The sequence below is a fragment of the Anser anser genome, assembly GCF_964211835.1.
Source record: "Anser anser genome assembly, chromosome: 29".
NCBI classification, from domain to species: Eukaryota; Metazoa; Chordata; class Aves; order Anseriformes; family Anatidae; genus Anser; species Anser anser.
Genome location: NC_139750.1, coordinates 133,552 through 140,958, shown reverse-complemented (window position 1 = coordinate 140,958; position 7,407 = coordinate 133,552). Strand labels below are relative to the sequence as shown.

The window sequence follows — 7,407 nt, the reverse complement described above, 5'->3', positions numbered from 1 at the left end:
CATCTCCAGACTCCCCTCCTTTAGGACATCCTCTGCATGTCACATGTGGGACAGCCAGTGTAGGTAATGCAGTGACCATTCACCGTCTACCCCATCACTGCCCGCTTATACATTAGTCTTAGATCTAGCCCTCAGTCTCAATCAGGTTACAATGGGACATTGTGATGGACTTGTCAGTACTAGGTGAAAGGTTGGACTGGATGATCTTAGAGGTCTTTTCCAGCCAGAATGATTCTATGATTCCATGGTTCTCTGATTCAGCTTTTTGCTTCTGAAGCCATGGAGCAACAGGCCCTTTTGGGGAGCAGTTGCTCAGGCCTGTTCTTGGCACCAACTCTGGAAGAATAGCCCAGGCTTTAGCCACTGCTCTGGGGAAAACCCATTTTATCAGAGACACAATGAGAAAGTCAGCTGTGATACAGCATGAGATGCAATCTGATATGGGCTCCAAAAGAGACAAAGCAAATTCATTCCTAAGCAGAAGTGAGCTGAAAATAAACATCTAGGTAATAACATAATAACCACAAATAACAATAATGTAAATGAAAGCAATAGTAATAATGATAATGACAACAGTAAAGGTGATGCTACTACTAATGCTGATAATAACAATTAAAGAAAACAGTAAAAAACACACACCAAAAACACAACCAAAGCCAAAATAAAGGACTGGGAAACCCCTGATGTTATTTGTGGAGAAGGATAGAAAGCTGATCATTATTGAAAAACAACAGTGACACCAGTTTCTTAATTGCTTCCTTCAGTTCCTTGTTCCTCATGCTGTAGATGAGGGGGTTTGCAGCTGGAGGCACCACCGAGTACAGAACAGCCAGTGAAAGATTCAGGGACTGAGAAGAGATGGAGGGGGGCTTCAGGTAGGTGAATATGCCAGTGCTGATGAACAGCATGACCACAGCCAGGTGAGGGAGGCATGTGGAAAAGGCTTTGTGCCGTCCATGCTCTGAGGGGATCCTCAGCACAGCCCTGAAGATCTCCACGTAGGACAGCACAATGAAAACAAAACACCCAAATGCTACACAGACACCCCCTACAAGAATCCCAACTTCCTTGACATAGGTATCTGAGCAGGAGAGCTTGAGGATCTGGGGAATTTCACAGAAGAACTGGTCCAGGGCATTGCCTTGGCAGAGGGGAAGGGAAAAGGTATTGGCAGTGTGCAGCACAGCATTGAGAACACCAATGCCCCAGGCAGCTGTTGTCATTTTAATGCAAGCTCTGAGGCCCAGGAGGGTCCCATAGTGCAGGGGTTTGCAGATGGCAATGTAGCAGTCATAGGCCATGATAGTGAGAAGATGTAATTCTGCTGAGATTAAAAAGAAAAAGAAAAAACCTGAGCAGCACATCCTGAGTAGGAAAAGGTCCTTGTGTCCCACAGGGAATTCACCATGGCTTTGGGGACAGTGGTGGTAATAGTGCCCAGGTCAAGGAGGGCGAGGTTGAGGAGGAAGAAGTACATGGGGGTGTTGAGGCGGTGGTCACAGGCTACGGCTGTGAGGATGAGGCCGTTGCCCAGGAGGGCAGCCAGGTAGATGCCCAGGAAGAGCCCGAAGTGCAGGAGCTGCAGCTCGCGGGTGTCTGCGAATGGCAGGAGGAGGAACTCGTTGGGGAAGCTGCTGTTGGACATTTGCTGCCTCTGCTGCAAGGGTCTGTGCAAGGAGAAAATGAAGGTAGACTTCACTAAGTCAAACCTACTCCATTTGTCACAGAATACCCCCAAACACTGCCTCTCTCTTTTCAGAAAAAAAAAAAAAAAAAAAAAAAAAAAAACAACAAAAAAACCACTTTGTGCAGCTCCCTTTTCCTGGAGCTCTGATTGCTTTAAGTCTGGGGCTGCCAGTAGAGCAGGGACTCTGCTCTGGACTTCAGAGGAGGCTGTCATGCCCTACAGAAGCTAGAAAATAGGATCATGGCGTGATCTCAGATGTAAGTCCACTAATGATAGCAAAGATCTTTTCAGTATTGTCACTGCCAGTTCACTTGACTACTGAAAAGGGCTGCGGGGATTTTGTTTTATTCATTTTCTTCTAGCTGTCCCACCACACCTGAGGAGTGTTTGAGTTATGTAGAAATCCTTGGCGTTTCTGCTGCATGTGAAGTGAAATCTTGTGGGTCCTGAGATGGACTGTCCCTTAGTGCAGAGGGCAGACAGCCAGCCTATCCATCAGTCCCGGTCTCAGGTTACCTGTGCAGGTGGCTCTTTGAGGTGGAGGATGATCACCCCCAGATGTTCCCCTGAGGAGAACCTGGACACTGCTGAGAGCAGACGAATCCAGTCTGAAAGTGCGAATCAACAACTCCCCGCCCCATGTCGGTGTACCTGAGGAGGACCTCAGCTCTCCCCTCCCAGCCAAAGACACAGAGGGCTCATTGCAGATGCCCACAGACACCATCCAGCAGCATTTCCATCACCTTAGCAGTGAGCTGTCTTCTGCATCGGGCTCCTAGATAGCAAAGCTGCCTCGGGGGAGCTGTGCCCTTGTGGACGGCAGCCTGCAGCCCAGCTGGACGACCCAGGGAATGAGAGAGATGTCCTGAAGATGGGGTGTCCTGCAGGGAGGGCCAGCTCATTGCCAGCCCCACACACTGCAGGGCCCAGACCCCACAGGGTTTAGCTGGGACAAAGACGGCAAGGAGAGATGGGGAAATATGGTGAAATGCCCCAGTGTTCCTGCCAAGGGAGGCAGGACAGGGACAGACAGATGGCACTGGGGCATTCCTCCTCCCTGCAGTTGGTCTGCCACCAGTTCTGAGAACCCCTGGCCTTGAGGGCAGAGGCTGTGCTGGGTGGCAGAGGAGAGCAGGGGGTTGCTGCAGAGAAGGTGCCTGCACTGCAGGCCTGCCAGGGAGTGCCTGAATCCCCCCTCCTTTGCTGTTTCAGGCAGCAGCTCCCTCTCCCTCCCTGCCCAGGTCTCTGCTGCCTGGTACTGTCCCTGCTGGCAGCTGCTTCCCTGTCCAAAACATGTCCTCCCTGCCATTGCTCACAGACCTCTTCCCACCCACCATGTACTCAGTGCTGCACTGCAGACACGTCTTGTCCCGTGCCACAGCTCAGGGACACCTCCATGTTACAAAGTGCTAACCAGAATATTGGACAAAACCTAATGAGGCTGGAAAGGTAAAGTGGCATATCTGTAAATCAAGGAGAACTAATCTGATGCACCCAGACTTATTCACCTCTCAGTGAAACAGATTTAGAGTCGCAGTGAGTTCCCATCTCACTCCTAACCTTGCAAGGAAGAGGAGAAATCTCAATTCACAGGCTCTTTCCTTTCCAGGTAAACCCTTCCATTTCTTCCCCTATCAAGCAACTTCCTCTGAGAAGTTGTTTAGGCTACGAGTTTGGGCTCTGAGAAGCCCTGAGCCATGTGGCAGCCTTTGGGCAGTAGCAGGACCCTGTCCTGCCCTGCCAGGGGTGGTCCTTCCACCCACAGCTTCTCCCTGCAGCCCCGGGCAGCTCCCCGGGCAGGCTGAGTGCTGAGCCTGGCAGGCGGCAGAGGCCCTGCCCCGGCACACAGCCCCTGGGGCACAGCAGGGACCCTGCTCTGCACCACAGCCCTGGGCACTCCTGTCTGCACCCCAGCTGAACAGCCTGCAGCCGGCCCTATGAAAAAGAACCCTCATGTCCTGGCCTCTGATGGTGAAGCAGAAAAACACTGACCTGGGGCAGGTTCTTCTCCTCCAGACTGGAAAAGTAGCAGGAGCACTCCTGACATATCCCGTAAACTGGCGGATATGCCAGCTTCAGGAGATCCCTGCAGGTACTGCATCTGCCTTACACTTACATGGAGACTTGTATAAAGTTTCTGCCCTTACATGGACTTGTATAAAGTACACTGAAAATTTCTCAAACAAGGAGCGCTAAGTTGTCTTCTCATTTCAAAAAGCCTTTAACAACTCTGTCCTCCCCGTCTCCTGCAGGCAGTGCCCCCAGCCCTGCTGCGCTGTGCAGGGGAGTTGCTCCTGGGCAGAGCTGTCTCTCTGCAGTGCTGCCCGCTTGCCAGGAGCTCCCCTTGGGCCCAGGAGCCCTGCTCCAGCTCAGCAGCACAGGGAGCTCTTCACAAGTCCCTGGGCCTCCAGGGGAATCAACTTTGAAACAGACTGAAGCAATCCCTGATGTTCCCTCCCACAGCTGGGGAGAGGCACTTACTTACTTGCAGCAGTGCCATTTCTCCTATCAGGAGAAGTTTCATCAAAGAATCACCTTGTCCTCTTCCACTTTTAGGCAGGACACCCAGACGGTGAGTGGCAGGGATCACATTTTCCCAAGTTGAGGGAAATGATCACAGCAAGTCAATTGATGCACCTCATTCTGAGTTCGGTGTCCTAAGCCTGTAATGGGGCCCAGAACCTTCCATATCAGCCACAAACCCACACAATTTGGGATTTCTCTCACCTCTGTTTAGGTATGTACAAAATACTCTAGGCTAAGCTCCCTCAAGTAATTACAGGAGATAGGGAAGAACAGTGAGTTGTTCAAATGCAAACACCATTTGACATTTGAGGTGCCAGAGGTTGTCCAAGCTAGCAGTAGTCCTTTAAGTTAGGACTTCAGAGATTGGGAATAGAGGTATTGGCTTTTTGTCTAGTGTATACTGCCTAAAAATGTTGCCTTCCTTTGTGCCTTGTCACTAACCTGGGAGCTGTCCCATGGCAGTTAGCTAAATCATATAAACCTCCCCTATAATCTCTCTCTCTTTCCCAAAAGTGGGAGAAAATTAATGGAGAAAGGTGTGTTATCTCTTATTCTGAAGTGACATGAGTTATCTGCAGAGAAAAAAGCACAGACATGCAAAAACATTGGACAGCCTGTGGTGGGAATAGCTGAGGGCTCTGGTGTGGCTGGGACCTCCACCAACAGACCTGAGGTCCTTGTCCTCTCAGCTATCTAGGGCTGCCATCTCTTCCACTGAGGACCACGAGAGGACACCAGCCCCAGGGCCTCGTTGCCTCCTCAGCCTTGCACAGAATTTGTGAGGTGTCCAACCACTGTTCTGCACTTGTGGGCTGCTCACCTGGGATCTCCAATAAAAGTCTTTTATTCCCCTTCCTCACACCCCTTGGGATCTGGGACCCCACAATTTCAGGGTCATGACAGCTAGGGCTGACACGGATCATCACATCCCTGGCCAGCTCTTTCTGGCATGCAGGTATCAGATCCAGGTTTGTATTACCTCTGTTGGACCATCTGGCAGCTGGACCAAGAAGCTATTCCAATACACTCTAGAAACCACCTGGACTGTTTGCACATAGCTCTGTTCCCCATGTGGAAAATGGCAGGGACATTAAAAAGCCCTCAGGGAGACCCAGACTCATACATCCAGAGACTTCTTTGGGGTGCTTAACAATGACTCTGTCCACTTCCTTGACATGGCTGCAAGTTCTTTTTCTCCCACCATGATAGCACCCTTAGTGACCCCCTCTCTGATTGGCACCCACAAGGGCTCACAGAATGTTTCACAGGTCACATAGAGGAGCTCCCTATATCCAAGCACCTTCAGTGAGGAAATCCAACTCTGGATCATTCCAGCCCGTCTGTTCTGAAGTCTGTACCTACCCACTGAAGGATCCCAAGCTGCAAGACTTGTCCCACCATGCCTTGGCAGTGACTCCATGGATGTCAGAAATCACAGGCTCCAGCTTGTTCTGGTCTGAGCACCTGGCTGATGGTGTCGGCACATCTTTGGGCTGTCACACCTCAGCTGTGGGACCATGCGAAACTCTGCCTGCTGTTTGCAACAACACTGAGAAAGAGAACAAATAGTAATCTGGTCTTCGGGAGAGCAGTCTTTGGCCTCTTCAACCATCTGCTTGGAAGAGTCTTGTGGGATAAGGCCCTGGAGAGAAGAGCAGTCCAAGAAAGGTCGTTAATGATCCAGGATCACCTCCTGCAACTTCAAGAGCAGTCCATCCCAGGAAAGACGGAATCAGGCAAAAATGGCAAGGGGCCTGCATGGATGAACCAGGAGATCCTGGTCAAACTCCAACACAGAAAGAAGCATAGAGACGGTAACTTGAGAGGAATACAGAGGTCTTGTCTAAGCATGTAGGGAAGAATATCGGAAAGCTAAAGCCCGACTAATGGGATTTGGCCAAGGATGTCTAAAGCAGTAAGAAGGGCTTCTGGAAGTGTATAGGTGACAAAAGTAAGGTTCAGGATTTTGTGGACCCACTGCTGAATGAGACCCAGGATCTGTTGACACAGGACAGGGAAAAAACAGAGGTGCTGAGTTCCTTCTTCATCTCAATCAGTACTGGCAAGACTGCCCTTCAGGAATCCCAGGTCACAAAGAACAAGGGAAAGTCAGGAGCAAGGAAGATGTACATTCAGTGGGAGTGGGTCAGGTCAGGGCATACTAAACCAAATGGGATACACATATCTATGGGACCTTATGGGATGCACCCATGAGAGCAGAGAGAGCTGGCTGATGTCCTTACAAGGTCACTCTTGGTCTTCTGGGATCAATCCTGGTGACCAGCAGAAGTGCCCCAAAACTGGAGGAAAGCAAATGTCCCTCACAGCTGCAAGAATGGCAAGAAGGAGGGCCCAGGGAACTGCAGGCTGCTTAGGCTCCACTCCATCCCTGGGAAGACGATGGAGCAGCTCAACCTGGAACTCATTTCCAGGCACAGGATGGACAAGAAAATCATTTGGAGCAGTTGCAATGTCTTCATTTAGGGGAAATGGCACTTGACCAGTTTGGACATCAAATGTCTGTGATGAAATGACTGGCCCGGCAGATGAGGGCAGTGGATATAGATCTACTCTGACTTCAGTAAGGTTTTGTTGTGGATTAACCTGGAAGTAGCTAAGCACCACACAGCAGCTAGTTTGGTCCTCCCACCCAGTGGGTCTAAAAGTGAGAAACCTTGTGGGCTGAGATAAAGACATTTTAATAAGTAAAGCAAGAGCTGTGCACACATGCAAATTAAAAACAAATCAAATCAAAAAATAAAATAAAATAAAATAAAATAAAATAAAATAAAATAAAATAAAATAAAATAAAATAAAATAATAAATAAAATAAAATAACTCATTATTCAGTACTTGCCATTGACGAGCAGAAATTTAGCTATTTGTAGGAAAACTGTTTCATCAAGTGTAACCATTAGTTGCAAAGGAAGACGCAATATTACCCAATGTTCCTCGCACCACGAATAAAAGAAAAATGCAGAATTTTTTAGTGTTTCTTCAATAGCTCAATAAATGTCTATCTTTTTATTTCTGTCTCAGCTCAGCATAAAAGACACATCAGCTTAGTAGAGCAGGTCCAGAGCAGGGCCACAAAATTGTTCAGAGGGCTGGAGCAGGTCTGTTATGAAGAGAGAGGTTGGAAGAATTGATTTATTTTATTTTATTTATTTTTTATTTTTGATCTGGCTGGAAAA

The 7,407-nt window shown here is 49.0% G+C and overlaps 1 pseudogene across 1 annotated transcript; it reads right to left on the bottom strand.

Annotated features, from left to right (window-relative positions):
* Positions 1–329: 329 nt before the first annotated feature.
* On the bottom strand, positions 330–2,374 carry LOC310887815 (olfactory receptor 14C36-like; annotated as a pseudogene). Its single transcript has one exon. The product of its transcript is annotated as an olfactory receptor 14C36-like (transcript).
* Positions 2,375–7,407: the final 5,033 nt, after the last annotated feature.